This window comes from Salmo salar, chromosome ssa04 (genome assembly GCF_905237065.1).
Source record: "Salmo salar chromosome ssa04, Ssal_v3.1, whole genome shotgun sequence".
NCBI lineage: Eukaryota > Metazoa > Chordata > Actinopteri > Salmoniformes > Salmonidae > Salmo > Salmo salar.
The window spans coordinates 24,327,344-24,350,231 of NC_059445.1; the positions used below are offsets into that span (position 1 = coordinate 24,327,344).

Genomic DNA, 22,888 nt, shown 5'->3' on the forward strand with positions numbered 1-22,888 from the left:
GCTTGGAATCATTGTTCTTCCTATGTCAATCATTGATAACTAAGTGGCTCAGGGAAAAGAACATTCATATTTTGGGTCCACGGCCAGGAAACTCCCCAGACCTTAATCCCATTGAGAACTTGTGGTCAATCCTCAAGAGGCAAGTGGACAAACAAAAACCCACAAATTCTGACAAACTCCAAGCATTGATTATGCAAAAATGGGCTGCCATCAGTCAGCATGTGGCCCAGAAGTTAATTGACAGCATGCCAGGACGGATTGCAGAGGTCTTGAAAAAGAAGGGTCGACACTGCAAATATTGACTCTTTGCATCAACATTATGTAATTGTCAATAAAAGGCTTTGACACTTATGAAATGCTTGTAATTATACTTCAGTATTCCATAGTAACATCTGACCAAAATATCTAAAGACACTGAAGCAGCAAATTTTGTGAAAATTAATATTTGTGTCATTCTCAACTTTTGGCCACGACTGTAGGCTACATAGCACATTGATGTGACTCAAACGGCTGCTCTCATTTATTTGTGCCGTACAGATTGTGGTTACCATTTAAGAACCAAACTGAAGCAAACAAAGCAAAATGAGAGTTTCTACTGGACAGGTCCCCCTATAGGTCTGTCACATTCTTCTTCGTCAGATGATAAAAGAAAAATCATTGTCGGACCAAAACGCAGCAGGGTTATGTGCACTCATCTTCTTTTATTAAATTGGCAAAGGGAAAACCAAAATAAACACGTACACAAAACACAATGACGAATAACAGGCCGGTAAGGCTTAAAAGCTATACCTAGCACAATCTCCCACAAACTACCAACACAAATACATACCTATATATAGGTCTCTCAATCAGAGGCAACTAGGAAACACCTGCCTCCAATTGAGAGTCCAACACCCAATGACCTAAACAAAGAAATACTAATACTAGAATGAACATAGCCCAAAACCCGGAAATAATAAATCAAACACCCTTCTAAACAACCAACCACCCCGAACCACATAAAACAAATACCGTCTGCCACGTCCTGACCAAACTACAATAACAAATAACCCCTATTACCGGTCAGGACGTGACAAGGTCTCTGTTTTCGTTCCGTTTGCTTCCGTTTAAGAAATGTTTTGCAGAGACGGAGTAATGAATACGCCCCAGTGGCCAGCCAGTGACAAACGCGGTATTTCAACAGCTGCATGGCGTGGATCCCAGCCTATGGAATACAAGTTTGAGTTCCTCCCTTCTAAACTCCCTCGTGGTATTGTGCTCCATACTATCAAGTACAAGTTCAATTTCAGAAGTCCACAAGTGGGGCTTTTATTTTCTTCATGGAAAATTACCATCTAGTTTTTCCACATGCTTTTACCATCTAGTTTTTTACTTTTCGGTAGTGCTCCAAACATGCCATTCCGAGAGCAAATTTATTTTTAACTCGAAGCAATGAGCCCAATCAACCCTCCGTGACCCCCAAAAAATAAACAAAAAACAGAGTAGGCTAATTTGTCCTTAGTTTTTTGGTTATGCCCAGGTCAAACAATTCGGCTAATCCATAGTGAGTGCACAAAACATGAGGAACACCTGCTCTTTCCATGGCATAGACTGACCAGGTGAATCCAGATGAAAGCTATGATCCCGTATTGATGTCCACTTGAATCAGTGTAGTGAAGGGAGAAGACTGGTTAAAGAAGGATTTTTTAAGCCTTGAGACAATTGAGACATGGATTGTGTATGTGTGCTGTTCAGAGTGTGAATGGGTAAGACAAAATATGTAAGTGGTATTAAACAGGGTATGGTAGTAGGTGCCAGGCGCACTGGTTTGTGTCAAGAACTGCAACACTGCTGGGTTTTTCATGCTCAACAGTTTCCCATTTCTATCAAGAATGGCCAACCACCCAAAGGACATCCAGCCAACTTGACACAACTGTGGGAAGCACTGGAGTCAACATGGGCCAGCATCCCTGTGGAAAACTTACGACACCTTGTAGAGTACTGCCCTGACGAATTTAGGCTGCTTTTAGGGAAAAAGAGGGTGAAACTCAATATTAGGAAGGTGTTCCTAATGTTTTGTACACTCAAGGTATAGTTCCATATTTCCTATTCTTAAAGATCAAGGGGTATTAAATTAATTGGAATGACTGAATCTGACAGAAACGCAAAGATATTGCCTAATCATAGTAGATAGCAATGGGTTAAAACAAGCCTACATAACCAACCCATAAAGTAAAATGCAACATTGATTTATCCTGCAATAGATGTCGTTCAATTGGTAATATACATTTTTGTCTTCTTCTAATGCCTCTTCAATAGGTTGATGTTTATTGGGATGAGTCTTGTCCTGAAGGCAGAACTGAGCAAGTTCTGCTAGGAGAAACTCCCTAGAAAGGCAGGAACCTAGGAGGAAACCTAGAGAGGAACCAGGCCTCTTCTGGCTGTGCCGGGTGGAGATAGTTTTTAGCCAGGGGACAGCAGAGGGAGCGCGCCCCTATCCACATCGACGGGACCACTGTGGAGAAGGTGAAAAGCTTAAAGTTAGAGTATACATCACTGACAATCTGAAATGGTCCACCCACGCAGACAGTGTGATGAAGGCGGCGCAACAGCGCCTCTTCAACCTCAGGAGGCTGAAGAAATTCGTCTTGGCCCCCAAGACCCTTAAACTTTTACAGATGCACAATAGAAAGCATCCTATCGGGCTTAATCACCTCCTGGTATGGCAACTGCACCGCCCGCAACCGCAGGGCACTCCAGAGGGTGGTGCTGTCTGCCCAACGCACACTGCCTGCTCTCCAGGACCTACAGCAAAGGCCAAAAAGATCATCAAGGACATCAACCACCCGAGCCAAGGCCTGTTCAACCTGCTATCATCCAAAAGGTGAGGTCAGTACAGGTGCATCAAAGCTGGGACCGAGAGACTGAAAAATAGCTTCTCTCTCAAGGCCATCAGATTGTTAAATAGCCATCACTAGTCGGCTACCACCTGGTTACTCAAGCCTGCACTTTAGATGCTGATGCCCCATGTATTATAGACATGGAATCACTGGCCGCTTTGATAATGGAACACTAGTCACTTTAATAATGTTTACATACGGCTTTACTCATTTTATATGCATATACTGTATTCTACTGTATTTGTCAATGCCACTCTGGCATTGCTCGTCCTCATATTTATATATTTCTTAGTTCCATTCTTTTACTTTTAGATTTGTGTGTTTTGTTGTAAATTACTACTACTCCACTGTTGGAGCTAGGAACACAAGCATTTTGCTACACCCGCAATAACATCTGCTAATATGTAGCAGATGTTATTGCGGGTGTAGCAAAATGCTTGTGTTCCTAGCTCCAACAGTGGAGGACCAATAACATTTGATTTGATTTAGGGTTAGGTTTAAAATCAGATTTTATTACTGTGGATGTGCCAGCTACTAACCTGCGCCTTTTAAGAGGAAGGTAATCAGAAATGAACTGAAAGTCAGATTACATTACTGAGTTTGGGTAATCCAAAAATTACATTACTGATTACAATTTTGGGACAGGTAACTAGTAACTGTAATGGATTACATTTAGAAAGTAACCAACCCAACCCTGCTTTTCTCTGTTATTTAAATATAAAAAAATGTGTAAAGCAACAACCCTCTAAACTAACAACTTTAAGATGTGGATAATTATCTACTCTTCTTTTGTACAAAGTTACAGCTAGGATTGGGGTCAATTCCATCGCATTTCCGCCAGAGGAACAAGACGTTCCTGTTTGTGATTGATCAGAGGTAATTTCATGTACAAATAGGACGTTTAAGTATCTGAGCGGTCAATCACTGTGGCCCCCATTGCCATGGCAACGATTGACAGAGATGAGCAAGGATGGTAAAGATGTTTATATTTATGGTATGCCATCACACTGACATCTTCTATAGATTACTTCCCTTAGAGAGCATGGGACTTCATCCAGCACATTATGAAACCATTTTCCTATATCTTGTTTTTGAGATGAAGTGGTGAACAAGCTTATTGCAGCCAAATTGTATCTATGATTTTGATTGTTAGAGGTTCACCTTGGGGTCATGATCGGGGCTGTTCCAAATGATTGATGTAGTAGAATAATTTATTATGCTTATGTTGTATTAATAGAAGGGGAGGGGTTATAAGACCCCTCCCTCCTTACATTTATAGGGTCCTAGACTACAGATTAACAATATAAATACATTATGAGGTTTTAATTTTGTTCCACAGTTGTTTTCTAGTTCTCTCTCTCTCTGCCTCTTATAAAAGAGACCCCTCTGAGAAATGTGTGACAGAGACAGAACTCTGCAGGGGAGTGTATGAGATAAGACTAGTCAGACATTCCACTATAAATCAACTTGGACATTTACTGCTAAGCTTTAAGCTAACACAATAAAAGCCTTGTTTATATAGCTGTGTAGGCATGGTTTTGGTCTCATGAGTAAAAGATAATGACGTAGGTAGTGACATCACTTCGGGTTTGATAAAATAACATGGGACCTTTTCTTTGATGCATATCTTACTCGGAAATATACGTGCCATTTTCCTGATTGTCAACTTCTGTCTGCAATTGCTTTAATAAAGGTTTTTGAATGATTTAATTAAAGATATTGTCACAATGCTAATTTCACCAATGATTGACAAGGGCAGAGGAATGAACCCTAACACTATCCATGTTTTTGGTATATTATTATTATTATTATTATTATTATTATTTCTGAAGATTAATCAATGATATCAGGCCACACCCGGCCATGATTACACACACCCGTGTGTGTCCTTTGACACTATATAAACTAGTAATCCGCAGTGTTTGTCATTATACCCTGATGAAGACAGCTTGTCTGTCGAAATGTTGGTTAGTAAATTGTTGCATCTGAGCTCCTAGAGTGTGAGGCTCTCCTTTCATTTTTCAAACAAACTTATTGTAACTGCTGTTGTTCATTAATAATTTACAGTTCACAAGCATCTGATTCGCTAAGAGAACACTCCTCTGCGTCATTATGATGAAACGCAGTAAAGTGAGCTCCAAATGTATTGGGACATTGACACATTGAATTTGTCTTTACTGCTATAGCCCATAGAAACACATTGAATAACACATTCATGAATGGCAAAACAGAAAGATTAAATCATAATTAACAAGGTTTTAAAGTGTATGTCCTACTACATCTAAGAGATATAAGAAAACATTTTTTTTTAACTCATGTTTGGTCACGTTATTTTTGGGACATTGGACCCCTTACGCAGTTTTTACATTCTGGTACTGGGTTACCTTCAGACGACTCCCCTGAAGCTTGTGTGCATCATAGCGCAGAACCTTCATGTTCGTGAGAGTCTCCCCTTTCGATACTGGCTACATATTAATTTGTTGCTCCAACGGTTCAGTCTGGACAATAGGTTTCGTGAGAAGACCTCTTCGAAATGAAGACGTCCGCGACAGAGAGTTCAAACAACTGCTGTAAAGCTTGTGGATGTTGTAGGAGTGAGTATCCCCTTTCGATATTGATGAAATATTGGTTTGTAGCTGACACTTAAAACCTCTTTGGGCTAGGGGGCAGTATTTTGGTGTCCGGATGAAAAGCGTACCCAAAGTAAACGGCCTGTTACTCAGGCCCAAAAGCTAGGATATGCATATGATTGGTAGTATTGGACAGAGAACACTCTAAAGTTTCAAAAACTGTTAAAATAATGTCTGTGAGTATAACAGAACTGATATGGCAGGCAAACTCCCGAGGACAAACCATCAACAACAAAAAAAAAAGTGTCAGCCTACCACTGTTTCCAATGGCTGTCATGTTTATTATGAGGCGAAATCCTCTCAGATTGCAGTTCCTAGAGCTTCCACTAGATGTCAAGTCTTTAGAAAGAGTTTCAGGCTTGTTTTTGGAAAAATGAGCTAGAATTTGTAGTTTTTCTAAGTGGCTCCCATTTTGGCTGAAGTGTTTTCATGTGCGTGGATGAGAGCGCATTCTTTGTTGTTTATCTCTGGTAAAGACAATATCGATTCTCCGTCTTAAATTTTATAGTTTATTTACATATTAGGGTACCTGAGGTTTGATTATAAACGTTGTTTGACTTGTTTGGAGAAGTTTATTGGTAACGTTTGGGATTCATTTTGTATGCATTTTGATGCGCCAGCTAAACTGAGTTTTTGGGGTTATAAAGAAGGACTTTGTTGAATAAAAGGACCATTTGTGATGTAGCTGGGACCTTTTGGAGTGCCAACAGAAGAAGATCTTCAAAGATGAGGCTTTCATTATATCGCTATTTCCTCAGATAATCGCATGGTGTGCTTTCGCCGTAAAGCCTTTTTGAAATCTGACACAGCGGCTGGATTAACCTCTTACATCTAGACTTTCCGCTAGCGGAACACCACTCCAATATCCAATGATAGGGCGTGGCGCGAAATACAAACTCCTCGAAAATCCGAAAACTTCCATTTTTCAAACATATGACTATTTTACACCATTTCAAAGACAAGACTCTCCTTTATCTAACCACACTGTCCGATTTCAAAAAGGCTTTACAACGAAAGCAAAACATGAGATTATGTCAGGAGAGTACCCAGCCAGAAATAATCAGACACCCATTTTTCAAGCTAGCATATAATGTCACAAAAACCAAAACCACAGCTAAATGCAGCACTAACCTTTGATGATCTTCATCAGATGACACTTCTAGGACATTATGTTATACAATACATGCATGTTTTGCTCAATCAAGTACATATTTATATATAAAAACCAGCTTTTTACATTAGCATGTGACGTTCAGAACTAGCATTCCCACTGAACACTTCCGGTGAATTTACTAAATTACTCACGATAAATGTTCACAAAAAACAAATTATTTTAAGAATTATAGATACAGAACTCCTTTATGCAATCGTGGTGTCCGATTTTAAAATAGCTTTTCGGTGAAAGCACATTTTGCAATATTCTGAGTAGATAGCCCGGCCATCACAGGCTAGCTATTTTGACACCCACCAAGTTTGGTACTCAAAAACTCAGATTTACTTTAAGAAAAATTGGATTACCTTTACTGTTCTTCGTCAGAATGCACTCCCAGGACTTCTACTTCAACAACAAATGTTGGTTTGGTTCGAAATAATCCATAGTTATATCCAAATAGCGGCGTTTTGTTTGTGCATTCAAGACACTATCCAAAGGGTAACGAAGGGTGACGCGCGGACGCGTATCGTGACAAAAAAAAATCTCAAAATATTCCATTACCGTACTTCGAAGCATGTCAAACGCTGTTTAAAATCAATTTTTATGCGATTTTTCTCGTAAAATAGCGATAATATTCCTACCGGGAGTCGTTGTTTTCGTTCAAAGACTGAAATGTAAAATGGCCTTTTCACGTGCACGCGCACACCCGTCTCATTGTTCTCAGATCGACCACTATCCAAATGCGCTACTGTTTTTCAGCCAGAGAATGCAGAGTCATCATTCAACGTTCTGGCGCCTTCTGAGAGCCTATGGGAGCCTTAGAAAGTGTCATGTTACAGCAGAGATCCTCTGTTTTGGATGGAGATATGGTCAAACAGGTTACTTCCTGTACAGAATCTTCAGGTTTTGGCCTGCCATTTGAGTTCTGTTATACTCACAGACACCATTCAAAACAGTTTTAGAAACTTGAGTGTTTTCTATCCAAAGCTACTAATTATATGCATATTTCTGGGCAGGAGTAATAATCAGATTAAATCGGGTACGTTTTTTATCCGGCCGTGAAAATACTGCCCCCTATCCATAACAAGTTAACAAGAAGTTAAGCTTTATTTTGATGTATGACACTTGTATTTTCATGAATGTTAAATATTTCTATAATTTGAATTTCGCACTCTGCAATTTCACCGGATGTTGTCGAGGTGGGTCGCTAGAGGAACGCCTGCACCAGAAAGGTTAATAAAAAAAGTGAAAGCATAGTTTTGGTGCTGTAGTTCTGGATGACTTTTCACTGGAAGGAATGACAACTGCCAACATCCACAAACTTACTTCTTTCTTTGCAGTTATTTCAGAGCAGCAGTCTCAAGGTTGTGTTTCAGCTCTGAGTTGAATAATTGTTAGGGAACAAGGATAAATCTTTTTTTATACTCACCGTGACAACTCCCGCACTCTGCTCTACAGGACCGTGACAACTCCCGCACTCTGCTCTACAGGACCGTGACAACTCCCGCACTCTGCTCTACAGGACCGTGACAACTCCCGCACTCTGCTCTACAGGACCGTGACAACTCCCGCACTCTGCTCTACAGGACCGTGACAACTCCCGCACTCTGCTCTACAGGACCGTGACAACTCCCGCACTCTGCTCTACAGGACCGTGACAACTCCCGCACTCTGCTCTACAGGACCGTGACAACTCCCGCACTCTGCTCTACAGGACCGTGACAACTCCCGCACTCTGCTCTACAGGACCGTGACAACTCCCGCACTCTGCTCTACAGGACCGTGACAACTCCTGCACTTTGCTCTACAGGACCCTGGACAGCGTCCTCCTGACTAGGCAGTTTTACAGGACTACCCTCCACCCTCGCAGGACCTTGGGCAGCAGCTAACCACTCCACTCTAGAGGTCTTCAAGGATACACATGTACCCTAATAACAGAGACCAGATCCAGGACTTGAGCAGGTCCGGATCCAGAAATTCCATATAATGTCACAGGTCTGGGTCGGATCTGATATGATTGTCACAGGTATGTGTAACTTTACGGACTTATCCAGAAGGACCTGTACATATCCAAATGCGACAGCTTCAGTAGAGACAGAAAGCTCGTTGTTGGCCAATCATAAGTCATTAAAGCGTCATAGAGCCTCCTTCTGTGGCAAAAGTTAAGATACCTAGTCAATGGAAGATGGGATTAAAAATGAAAATGGCAGAATTAAAAGTTAAAGGAGAAGGACTGGGTACAAACGACCAAGAGCCAGCAGGTAGGCTGCTACTTAATATTCTGAATGGAGTTGTTCTTTGTAACTGTAGGATGAGAACGCACATGCAGCCTCAATTAGCCTAACTAGCTACAGTAGTAGAAATAGCTTCTCCCGGTTTGATGCAGTCACGACAGGTACTACGTAATCATATTACATGATAAATAACCTAGCTCTGGCAGTTATTAGTCTACTATGGCACGAGTCGGATTGGTTGGTTGCCATCTCTCGTCTCTCCCTCCCTTCTCAGTGCTCCCTGTGTCACTAGTTAAAAATAGCACGCCCCCTCTGCCACCTGCTAGAGTGGCACTTCACACCCCCTCTTCTACCTTGCGCTTTATCAGCTCCGGTTAATAAATCAGATTAAAAAACATGAATTTTCTGCTGCTTCCCTCATTCGGATCGGGTCTGGATCTGACCAGGTCTATACAGAACCAGTCTAGTTATCCTTGGGTTCATTTGGGACTGGGCTCTATATTTTAAAATAGATTAATGCATATCAAGTCCAGGTGGGAAAGTCCCAGGTCCATTTCGGAACGGGTCCAACTTTTTGGACCCTCTACAGGACCTTGGACAGCTACCCCTGAGTAGAATGACTTTCATCCCCACCCGCCAACGTCGCAGGCCCATGGACAGCTCCTAAACACTCCAATCTCTACAGGATCTCGGACAGCTCCGAACCACAGCACCTGAAGACACTTGGTAGTGCAATCATCCAGCTTCAGGGTATTGAGCAATCACATAACAGATATAATAGCCTGCCTCAAAAATTGCACCAATCAGAAGTTTGAAAGCCAGCATCCTCTGGCCAGCAACTGCTGTGGTCCATTCCTCTGTCCTTCTCCTCCCTCTAAAGTGTTCAATCATGGACTGACTCATACGAAATATGGTGAAAACACCTCTGGTAAAGTATGTCTTTCCATGTGGCAAAAATAAACAATTCTTCAATGCTTTAGGTTTGGAGTTGCGCTACAAAGCAGAAAGGATGGTATAATGGTTTGTTAGCACTATTCCCAGTGCCACCAATATACAAGGAAGAGCAGGAATCTCATGAAAGTGAAATGTATTCAGAAACAAAGAGATTTTATGTAAATCAACCACAATCCCCCAACAACACGAAAATGAAGTTACAAAATCCAAGCCCCCCCAAAAAATCCAATGCCCAATCAATGCAGACAGCGAGCAAATACAACCAGCCGAGCAAAGGAAGAAAAATAATTGATCTTACCACTTCATTTCAGATGACTCTGTCGTGATGTGTGTTTTCTCCTATATTTTTTTTAAATTTATTTTTAATCCCAGCCCCCATCCCCGCAGGAGGCCTTTTGGTAGGCCGTCACTGTCAATAAGAATTTGTTCTTAACTGACTTGCTTAGTTAAATAAAAGGTTAGAAAATAAATACAAATAAATAAAGTATTCCAAACAAAAGTCAGCCACAGAAAGGAAATTGGCATCCAATAGGCCTTAGAAAAAGGCTGTCATCTACAATGGTAGTCCACAACAAAACTTGATTCATGTTATTGAAAGTTTCCCAGCCTCCAACAAATCAGTTTTTATTTGACTGTTTACTCCCAACCTGCCACATCCCAATACCTATTTCACAAACCAGGAAGTGGTTTAGGGTGTTACTATAGTAGAGAGGGGAGTGACCAGGCAGCTCCAGGGTTGTCCCCTAGGTACAGATCTAGGATCAGCTTTCCATTCCCTAATCCTGACTTTAAATGCGAAACTCACCCAAGGCCACTGTCTAGGGTGCAACTTCCCCCTACACGACCGAACAGAGCCTACAACCTACACCCACTTTAAAGCGTAACTACAATCCCAATTCCTTCCAGCCTTTTATTTTACTTCCTGTTGGGAAACCTGAAAAGTGGGTGTTTCATAAGAAGTAGTCATATTTCAATGACTCATTAATAGGCACAAAACACTCTCATCCATCCTAACAAGCTCTACCATAGTTGATACTGAGGCAAAACCTTGTCATCTGCTTCGCTGTCTGGCAGCCCTGTCATTTCCATCCCACACACGCACAGTCAACCTATTTCCATGCTGTTAAATATGCATTGCAAAGTATTTAGTCAAGGTAATGTATAATTGCAACTGAAGACTGGTACTAACAGTTTTATAATTAGGAAATGTGGTGACCAAATCACGGTAAGCCAATTATCACAGTAATGCATGACCTGTGTGTTATCATTATATAAGCGAACATGCACAAACACACACACACACGTATAGTGCAGTATTCACTCTGATTTACTCTTTTGGCATCCTGTAAGAATATAGAGCTACCACTCTGCAGGTAATAGCCTTTCATTTTACAGTGAATGGGAAATGTATTATTTTTTTCCCCCAGCAATTCCATTCTGTCATTTTGAAGGACAATGGGTTAATGTATCCCTGAGGTATTGTACTAATGCATTTGGTCCTGCAAAGTTGCTGTATCCATACCAACATGATGGCTTGTAAGCAAAGTCGAATGCATGGCAAGTTGTAACACGTTTTTCGGGCCAGCTGAAACAATCTCCTACATTTGCAAAGTTGGCTAAGTAAAATGTGTCGAATCCCAACTGTGCACATGCAAGTATGGCTTGTTTACTTTTTTCTACATTTCGATATCCAGATATTCTGCTAAATGACTTAAATGTAATGTAATGTAATGTAATGATATCCCCCACGATAGTAGTGCAGCTGAACCTTTTGGCTGAATATTCACTCCAGAATATTCCCTCCCTCCTTTTACCAGTCCATCCTCAGTAACATTCTCAGTCACAGCATGCTCTAGTCAGACACAGTGTGCGTCCCAACAATTTCTCCTGAATTGAACACTTCCCACAAAGTTTCCATCCTATTTCTTATATCAGTCATTTATCTTCAGTGAAGTGATCAAGTGCACACTTTGGGAGGAAGAAGAGATAATTGGGAAATAATCACAGCAGCCTTACAGCCAACTCTGACATATGAAATCAGTTGAAGTGACAGACAGGGTTAACTGGCTCCCAGGCCTCATTTGGTTCTCTAAAAGATAAAAATTCAAAACAAGCTTGAAGGCTTATGTGGAGCGATCCTGCTGAGCCATCTCATGCATACTGGATTTTGATCCAATATCTCATTACGAACTGAAGCTTTGAATTATACGAAAAGTACTGTTGCGGGCCTGTGGCAATGTCAGCCAAATGATGTCACTTTGCATTTTGTGTACTGCATATTTTGAATGTGCCTAACTGTTGCCACAGGAAACCAATTTGGTGGCATTTTAAATTCATACCTGGTGACATTAACAGAACGCAACCGCCAGCCCAGAACACTGAAAGTCTCACAGGTAGCTCTCATTCCATCTTATCATTTGCTGCTCACATTTCACTTTGGGGGGTTGCCTTCAAAACTCATCGTCAGGGTAGACCTGCCCTGGGGCCAGCACTGTAATCCAGCCAACATATCTTGCTGCCCTCAACGGCGGGTCAACCTTGAATGCGATTGTGCCCCAAAAATAGCTACTTTAATAGTTTTGCAAAAAAACTTAGTCATGTATTCCTGTAGTCTGATTCTTCTTTTTTTTTATCTTCCCATGTTGTTCAGTCACCATCAGTGGTATGTATTCATGGATGCCAAGGGAAGCCAGGCTTCCCCCCCCTAAAATGTACCAATAATAAAACAAATCTCTCGTGTTTCATAATTGTCCTTCATTTTACAAGAGGCTGAATGTATCTCACCGGAGAAAGCATCTGAGCGAAACAGCACCCCTCTGTCTATCTGATGCTGTCTGCTCAAAGAGTATAATATTGTTGCCGCCCGCAGCATTGAATGCAAGGGAAGCCAGCGAGCATTTGGCCTCCCTTGATAAAAAAAAAAAAAAAGAATACAATAATGACCAGTCAGTATTGAGCTAAATTGAGTGAGCTCAACTGTGAATGGTCCCGGCGCACTAAAAGATAGTGTCAAGGGAAGCTAGTTTGGATTTGGCGTCACACCAATCACATCAAGCCAAATATCATTGACAAGAAATCTTGAATCGTTGCATCTCGTTGTGTTGTAGTTCTCTGGTGGCTGGCTAAAATTGGCCATTTCCTAAATTAGTCATGGACGGAGATAGGGATTTAGACTTGTGGTTTTACTTAAATTCTCCTTACTGGCCCATGATTATAACGGCGATTCTGATCCAACCAAAAATGTATACATTGTGCTTCTGACCACAGGGAATAGAAGTTCAATTTGTAGCTAGATGTAATAGGCTAATGTTAACTAGCTGGCTAATCATTGCCCATGAAATGCTAACGAGCAATAATTTTAGCCAGGTAGCCTAGCACAAGAACTCAGTGTGTACTGTATGACAGGGTCATAGACCGTTTCAGCAACATGAAAGAAAGGACAATGGCATTGACGTTTTTCTACAAATAGGGTGAGTCATGTTTTTTTCTACACACGATATTTAGCTTACGTTGATTGGACTAAATCGTTTTTGGAATGTTTCAGTTTTCAGTGATACAGTGACTTGGACTAAGCATAGGTGATTTGATGATGTTGAAACGTTGAAGTTGAAATGGTGCTGGAATAGTGGAGGCAGCTCCTGTTTTCTTTGCAACTTGTGGTAACTCTCCTGGTTTCTAAATCAATACTTGTTTAGTATTCTAGAAATGTCAGAAACATTAACTTGATTGACCATGCTGTAGGTCATGTAACTGTTTGTTACATTCAATATGCTTTGTGGACTCCACCGGACAGATGTTGCTCTCCGGTTTTGTGATGAAACAAAGGTGTGGTTGAATATATTCTACCACTGCGTCTTCCTATTGTCTCTGCCTTAGGCCTATACAGTGAGGGAAAAAAGTATTTGATCCCCTGCTGATTTTGTATGTTTGCCCACTGACAGAGAAATTATCAGTCTAATTTTAATGGTAGGTTTATTTGAACAGTGAGAGACAGAATAACAAAAAAATCCAGAAAAAAGCATTACAAAAATGTTATAAATGATTTTTTAAACATTTTATTTCACCTTTATTTAACCAGGTAGGCCAGCTGAGAACAAGTTCTCATTTACAACTGCAACCTGGCCGAGATAAAGCAAAGCAGTGCGACACAAACAGAGTTACACATGGAATAAACAAATGTACAGTCAATAACACAATAGAAAAGTCTACATACAGTGTGCAAATGAAGTAAGATTAGGGAGGTAAGGCAATAAATAGGCCATAGTGGCGAAATAATTACAATTTAGCAATTAAACACTGGAGTGATTGATGTGCCTAAGATGAATGTGCAAGTAGAGATACTGGGGTGCAAAGGAGCAAAAAATAAATATATATATCCTGTTGGGGATCTTATCCCGGTATAGGGATTCATTGTCAAGAGACCATGGCGGGAAAGTCAAAACTGCAAGAATCTAATAATTTCAATTTCTCAAACAATCAACTATTTCTCACAATTTGAAAGATAAACATCTCCTAAATCCAACCACATTGAAATCGGACAAAGAGGCTTTACGGCGAAAGCATAAAGTTAGGAGAGTACATTGAAAATAGCTGTGTGTAATGTTTTGTCAATTCAAAGACAGGCGTCACCAAAAGCGGATAACCTCTTCAGCGTCTGATCCCGTTAGCGGGATCAAAATCCAGCGAAAAATCATATCGCCAATTAGCATTAAAAAAAAAAAAATCATAATTTTTTTTTTTTTTATTATTATTTTTTTTATAGATACACCTCTCCTGAATCGACCCACGTCGTCCGATTTCAAAAAGGTTTTACAGGAAAAGCAAATCATTAGATTATGTTAGATGAGTCCATCGTAAAAAGCAGCAACATAGCCATTTTCCAACCAACCACTTGCATCACAAATAACAGCTAAATGCAGCACTAACCTTTTACAAACTTCATCAGATGACACACCTAGGACATCATGTTATACAATGCATGCATTCTTTTGTTCAATAAAGGTCATATTTATATATAAAAACAGCATTTTACATCGGCGCGTAACGTTGACTGACTATTTTCCCCTCAAATGCGTCCCGGGAAACAGCGCATAATTCCATTTATTACTATTCGAAAACGATTTTTTAAATTTATATTGTCAATCTAACATTTATAGATGAATATCTCTTGAGAACACCTGTCATACCAGATTTTAAATTAACTTTACTGGGTAATCACACTTTGCGATAAAAGGAGATGCGATACTCAGAAAATGAGCTAATATACCGAGCTCGGCGCCATCTTGGAACAATCGCATGTCACATCTCATCTTGTATAATATTGTCAATAATCGCCTACCTTTAGTTGTCTTCATCAGAAAGCACTTCCAGGAATCCCAGGTCCACAACAGATGTATTTTCGGTCGAAAAAGTCCATCCTTCACGTTCCATTAGCCTGCTGTTGGTAGCGCGTCCTAGGGCTCTCTCCAAATTCTCCGATGTGCGCAGGGCTGCAGTTTCGGATAAAATGAGATTCGCCCGCCTGTAGGTTCGTTCAAACATGTCAAATGTTGTAAAACATTAATCTTCAGGGCCTGTAACACCAAGAGAGCCAATAAGATTCGAGGGGGATGATTTCATTGCCTTTCAAACCGTTTCCAAAGGTGGGGGTAGACATGGCCGCCGGCGTCATAATGGTGATGGCCCATCCCCTGTGACCAATTTCCAATGAGTCTCATTCACTGAGTTTCGACTGTATAAAGGCTCAAACCACTGTGAAAAGACTGGTGACATCTAGTGGAAGCAATAGGAAGTGCTCACTGAACCATGGTTAACGGTGTGATTAATAGGGAAAGATGAGAAGTCGAGTCCACAATTCTGAATTCCACTTCCTGTTTCAATCGGTCTCGGGGTTTTGACTGCCATTTGAGTTCAGTCATACACAGACACCATTCAAACAGTTTTAGAAACTTTAGGGTGTTTTCTATCCATATATAACAAGTATATGCATGCCCTAGCTTCTGAGTTTGATTAGTAGGCCGTTGAAAATGGGAACGATTTTTTTTCAAAATGCGCTGTGGCGCCCCCTATCCTAGGATATCCTCAAGAGGATAACCAGCTAGAATTATGCACTAACCTTTGACAATCTTCCTCAGATGACACTCCTAAGACATTATGTTATACAATACATGCATTTTTTGTTCCATCAAGTTCATATTTATATCCAAAAACAGCATTTTACAGTAGCGGTGAAATTCAGATTTTTTTTTTCTCTCAAATGCTTCCGGTGAACAACGTTACAAAATTACTATTCGAGAACATTGGTAAATTATAATATTGTCATTCAAATATTCATAGTTTACCATTTCGTAAATGCTACTGCATTGCCAGATTTCAAAATAACTTTACTGGGAAATCACAATTTGCAATAAACCGGGTGCTGTGCTAAGAACAATAGGCTAGGCTATACAGGTTAGCACCATCTTGTAACCATGTAATATGAAAATTACTATTGTCAATAAGTCACGGCGAAAAGTAAAAAAAATAATCTATTTACGTTCGTTCAAACATGTCAAACGTTGTTTAGCATCAATCTTTAGAGCCATTTTTAACGTGAAACATCAGTAATGTTTCAACCCGACCTCTCCTGTGTCTTGAAAAGCGTATTTGAAAAATGTATCGCAATGATTGCGCAGGTGCAGCCAATAATGAAGTGACGACATCTTAGGGAGGTCAAATTCTCTTCCTTGTCATCCGGTCTCTGTTCATCATAGACGCTTCAAACAACTTTATAAAGATCGTTGACATCTAGTGGAAGCCGTAGGAAGTGCGAAATGAATCCTTTCTCACTGTGGTATCTAATAACAATGACTCAAAAAAAAAAATAGTACAGCCACAATATTTTTTTTTTTTCTCAGGTTTTTGCCTGCCATATGAGTTTTGTTATACTTAGACACCATTCAAACAGTTTTAGAAAATTCAGAGTGTTTTCTATCCAAATCTGTTAATAATATGCATATCCTACCTTCTGAGTTGGTGTAGGAGGCAGTTAAAAATGGGCACATATTTTTTTCAAAATTCTCAATACTGCCCCCTAGCCCCAACAGGATATATATATATATTTATAGATGGGCTATGTACAGGTGTAATGATCTGTAAGCTGCTCTGACAGCTGGTGCTTAATATTAGTGAGGGAGATACGAGTCTCCAGCTTCAGTGATTTTTGCAATTCGTTCCAGTCATTGGCAGCAGAGAACTGGAAGGAAAGGCGGCCAAATGAGGAATTGGCTTTGGGGTGACCAGTGAAATATACCTGCTGGAGCGTGTGCTACGGGTGGGTGCTGCTATGGTGACCAGTGAGCTGAGATAAGGCGGGGCTTTACCTAACAAAGACTTATAGATGACCTGGAGCCAGTGGGTTTGGCGACGAATGTGAAGCGAGGGCCAGCCAACGAGAGCATACAGGTCACAGTGGTGGGTAGTATATGGGGCTTTGGTGACAAAATGGATGGCACTGTGATAGAATGCATCCAATTTGTTGAGTAGAGTGTTGGAGGCTATTTTGTAAATGACATCGCCGAAGTCAAGGATCGGTAGGCTAGTCAGTTTTCCAAGGGTATGTTTGTCAGCATGAGTGAAGGATGCTTTGTTGTGAAATAGGAAGCCGATTCTAGATTTAATTTTGGATTGGAGATGCTTAATGTGAGTCTGGAGTTTACAGTCTAACCCGACACCTAGGTATTTGTAGTTGCCCACATATTCTAAGTCAGAACCGTCCAGAGTAGTGATGCTAGACGGGCGGGGCAGGTGCGGGCAGCGATCGGTTGAAGAGCATGCATTTGGTTTTACTTGACATTTAAGAGCAGTTGGAGGCCACGGAAGGAGTTGTATGGCATTGAAGCTCGTCTGGAGGTTTATGATGCCTTTGGTGATAAAAAACTAAAGACCGCATTCTATAGCAAGAGTTGATGTTTGTGTGCTGGAAGGTACCACAGAGAGATCGCTCGAGTATGGGTTTCTACATAATGAGAACAGTCTTTACAACAAATACTGTCTGCTGTGAATTATTAGTATCTTTCATACAAATCCTAACCTTGTGACTCATTCCATACATCTGTTGGTTGTCATGAACATTCAGGTGGATGTACTTTGCTATAAAATGCTGTGGCTCAAATCCGCTCATTGGGCTCTCAACGAATCATCTAGAGGTGGTTTGTTGACCATCTTCATTATTGAAACAATGAATCAATGTTATTAATACGTTTTGAATTAAGTAATATCCTGATTGGTGATTGACCTTGTCTCTCCTCAAAATTGATTGGTATTTCTAGATCAATTTATTTGGGTTTGGTTAAGCTGTTTTCTAGTGATTATTTTTTAACAATGAACTAATGATGGGAGATTTCACCTGGCATAGAAAATATGGTCTCTCATCAGGACAATGTTCAGAGGAGCTAGCCAACTACACAGCTAAAACAATCACTTCAAACTGAAGCTGGAATGACAGCAAATTAGCTGCATTCTGGGATTTTATTTTGACCTTTTTTTTGTACATATCCATAAAAATTATGCTGATTCCAGATTTCGATTGGCTGAGAAAAGTTGACAGCCTGTCTGTCTGTTACTATGGGACAGCTGGAGATCGAATTTGAATACTGAAACAATGTTGGAAATGTCAGAGAGACAGACAGGATAATACAAATGCTAGTCTAGAAGACATGGGTGATAATGGCTAGATGCTTTTTACAGTAAAGAACAAGTTTATAAATTGCCTGGCTGGGCTAATGAGACAGTGGATTGCACTGTCAGATGGAATAGTGAATGGGCATTTCAACTTCATAGCCTTAGCGGGTGGTAACTTGTGGAAAAGACACCAGTCTGGAACTCAGTTTTAACCAATCAGCATCCAGGATTAGACCCACCCGTTGTATAAATATGTTATAAACTAATACATACTTATTATCCTATCCTACAGTGTTTTTTCTTACCTTTAAATCATTTCACCTGGTGTTAATCTGCATGAAAAAATATTAAAGGGATAATTCATCCAAATTACAAAATGATATATTGCTGTCCTTACCCTGTAAGCAGTCTATAGACAAGGTATGACATTAATCCATACTTTGGTTTAGTTTCCCTGGCACAGTTTCCATATGCTAACATTTTGTGGCACAAATCCCATTCAAGTCATGGGACTGATATCAGCATTTTATGTTACCATTTTCAAATCATCTATAAGTGACTTTGTTGAGCTATGTAATCAATTCGAGATACTTTTGGGGGGGGGAAAGCATATAGAAACAGTGCAACTAAACCAAAGCATGGTTTGCTGTCATATCTTGTCCATAGACTGCTTGCAGGGTATAGAAACCAAAGTGTAATTTTGGTGTGAACTATCCCTTTTAGTAAGCGACTTGTTTTTAATTTTTTTTCAAACTTTGTATGGTTTATTACTATTTAAAGTGCATAGTTTACGATTTAACTCACTCTGAAATGTCAGGAAACATTTTTTATGAACACTGCAAACACTGTCAATTATAGTTCCAATTTAGACTGAGAAATGAAATGTTTTCTCCCCATTACTGTTCTTTACCAGCTGTTATCTGTTCAATAGGTGTCTGCACTGTGTTTTCTGCCCCCAACAGAATACATTTAGGTCATTATCTTGCCATTCATTATCATATATAAGTGACTGATACAAACTAGGTCAAAATTGCTTATCAAGTTAAAAGACATTGTAAGATAAGAGCTCAACAAGTTATATGATTGCCTTATATCATGATAGTGAACATTGGCTTCTAGTCATTGTTTTGTCTCTGTAGAATGGAAAAAGGTGAAGGTTATTGTAAAAGGGGAATTAAGTAACAAGGAGAGTCAAATACTATTGAGATATGTGTATATCATCATTTGTGTATTTGGAAGGTTTCCTAAAAAAATGTCTCATGTATCTTATGTTAGCATTTCACCCAGAGATCAGAATGAAACAGTTAGCTGCTGGCATCTTACCAACTGAGTTTGATCTGAAATATAGAGACGCAATCATGTCAAAATAAGAGCAATCACGGCTCATGTTATTTCATAACGCATATCTTACGCTTAGTTTATTTATCACACAGATCAGATTAAATACACTACCTGCACTGTTTCTGGACTAAAATCCCAAATATGTTATTGTTTAATTAAATATGTTCGCCACCTTTCTGTATAGGGTTGGTATTACTGTCATATATTGCTGCTATGATTCATAAACCGCTAATATTTTGGAGTTCTATACCTCTGTTTGTACAGGATGAAGACCATAGATGGCCAAAAACAGGACCAACGTCACAATAAAGGCTTCTTTCCAGTCAGCCGAACACAGATACACAACATGCATCGCTATTTGTCGACACTCATAAGACATGCAACCGAGAATATCACAGTGAAATTTGCAAACAAAATCTATAATACATCTTCAATTTGTTCACTTTCAGAGGAGAGTTTAACACTTATTTTTCTTACAACTGCATTGTTGGTTAAGGGCTTGTAAGCATTTCACTGTAAGGTCTACACCTGTTGTATTCGGTGGATGTGACAAATACAATTTGATATATACACTGCGTGCACAATTATTAGGCAAGTGAGTATTCTGATCTTATCCTTATTTCTACGCACATTTTCAACTCCAAACCATATAAACTTGAATGCTTCTTGGATTTAATCATTTTCTTGTGTAATGAGGGAGGGTGTGGTGGAAGTGAATAACACTTTATATCAAGGTGTGCATAATTATTAGGCAGCTTCATTGCCTCGGGTAAAATGGGCCAAAAAAAGAGATTTAGCTGACACTGAAAAGTCCAAAATTGTAAAATGTCTTTCAGACGGAAGCAACACTTGAAATAGCTAAACTATTGAGGCGTTTCCACCTGACAATCAAACGTTTTGTCCAAAAAAAGCATGGAGAGGAAAAGGGCGCAAATGAACTGCAAAAGACTTGAGAAGAATTAGCAAGGTGGAGGAGGGGTATGTCAGGGGGCTAGGGTCAGTCTGTTATATCTGGAGTATTTATCCTGTCCGGTGTCCAATGTGAAAATCTCTCTCTCACACACACACACACAGATCAAGAAACTGACAGACTCCATGGATGGAAGGCTCATGGCCGTTGACAAGGGTGGCTATATTGTGTTACTTATTTGTTACTTTGTCACAACGTCCACAGAAGGTGGCGCCTCTCTCCGGTCGGGCGGCACTCGTCGTCCTACTAGCTGCCACCAATTTCCTTATCCGTTTGGTAATGTCTGGTTAGTGTTGCACTTGTTTTGTGTTTAGTAATTAGTGGGGTATTTAGTCTGTCTGTTTTGTGTTTGGGGTTGTTTCGTCTCTGTTATTGTAGGTTGGGGATTTATTTTTTCTTGCCCTTTTTTTACCGTTACGTGTCTTGGCATTTGGGTTGCTGGGCTGCGTCCCGCTACTTTCCTAGACTGTGTTTTGTCTTTTATGGAATCATTTTTACCCTGCCTTGTCAGTTCGGTTCTTTGGACTTGACTTCTTCATTAAAACGTGTTTCACGTACCTGAGTCTCCTGCGCTTGACTTCACCCCTCCTGCAGATCTATTTTATGACACACTTACTCTAAAAATGTAGAATAAACAAGCGAGTTGGGCGAAATTATTTCTGTAATTTTGTTGCCTAATAATTGTGCACACATATATTCCCCTGAGAAAGACAAAACTCACTTTTCCTTTGTTAAACATTCAGGTTTGAGGTTCAGTAACATTTTGGATTGACTGAGAGCACCGAGTTTGTTCAGCAATAAACTGAATCCTGAGGAATACAATTTGCCTACTAATTGTGCACGCAGTGTATATGTGGAGATGATAGACTCTCTCACCCTATTAACATTCCAATCAGTCAGTTCTACCATTACTAGACCATCAATATAGACTTCTCATTTAAAACATTGTAATTGCATTTGGCATTGCTATTCATTTTATTATCTTGTTGACATGCCTGTTTTTCTGTTCCAGATGAAGAGCCCGATAGCAGTAGAGGCGACTAGCGGTAAATGATCACAGACGTAATGAAGGCTCTTATGTACAAAAGATTAATCAAACCAATTAAAATGTGAAAATACACAAATCTGTATTCGATATCTGAAGTGAGCCTGGTTTACCATGTTTCTGATTATGTATTTGGGTAGATACATTAAATCAATATAAGATATTTAACACCTACATGTATATCCCCTCATATTTTTGCTGCCACGTGAGGAAATCAATACTGTTGAATGTGTGGTATGTGTGGCACATTGTCTGTCCTTTGTCTTACCTTTCATCAATTGACAAATGTTGCTGTGTATTACGATTTCTGTATACATGGGGCTGGTCTCCAGTCTCTTTCTTCTCCTCCGACAGAGAGACTGTACAGGAGAGCCAATCAGAATCTGAGGGAGAGTACAGCAGCCAACTACTGACACTCACCAAGCCCTGAGGATCTGAAACATAGGGGCGGCAGGTAGCCTAGCGGTTAGGGCTTTGGGCCAGTAACCGAAAGGTTGCTAGATCGAATCCCCGAGCTAACAAGAATCTGTTGTTCTGCCACTGAACAAGGCAGTTAACCCATTGTTCCTAGGCTGTCATTGTAAATAAGAATTTGTTCTTAACTGACTTGCCTAGTTAAATAAAGATGAGATACTATACACACTTCATTCTTAAACTAGTTATCCCAGCTGTAATTACCAGAGGTGTTGTGTACTTGTTGTTCATTATTTTATCTCTGTCCCCTCTTCGTTTCTCCAGGTGAGTTTAGGTTGTGGTGACCATCTGATGAACCTGACCTCCTCCTCTTGCTTCAGAGAGAACTGGTTCACTACCTGTTACTAATGGACAGAAAAAAACAGAGAGGATGGACGCAGGCTATAAGCAGAACAAAATGGCTATAACCATGAGGCAGATTCCATTTAGTCAATCAATATTTAAGTGTGCATATTTTTGGTGAACAATCCCTATATTTCATTAAAACAAGGCGTTTAACCGGATCAAGGTTGGACCATGAGGGACCGACAAGATGAACCTCTGGGAA

At 40.1% G+C, this 22,888-nt stretch overlaps 1 long non-coding RNA gene across 2 annotated transcripts; it reads right to left on the minus strand.

The window, feature by feature from the left end:
* Positions 1-980: 980 nt before the first annotated feature.
* Positions 981-22,681, minus strand: LOC106602704 (uncharacterized). Of its 2 annotated transcripts, XR_001328282.2 has the most exons (4): positions 22,546-22,681; positions 22,136-22,301; positions 2,694-2,784; positions 981-2,494 (listed from the first exon to the last, which is right to left on the minus strand). It is a non-coding gene; the product is annotated as an uncharacterized lncRNA (long non-coding RNA). The 2 variants fall into 2 exon arrangements; XR_006769571.1 differs by lacking the exons at positions 22,136-22,301; positions 22,546-22,681 and adding an exon at positions 10,149-10,496.
* Between the last annotated feature and the right edge of the window lie 207 nt (positions 22,682-22,888).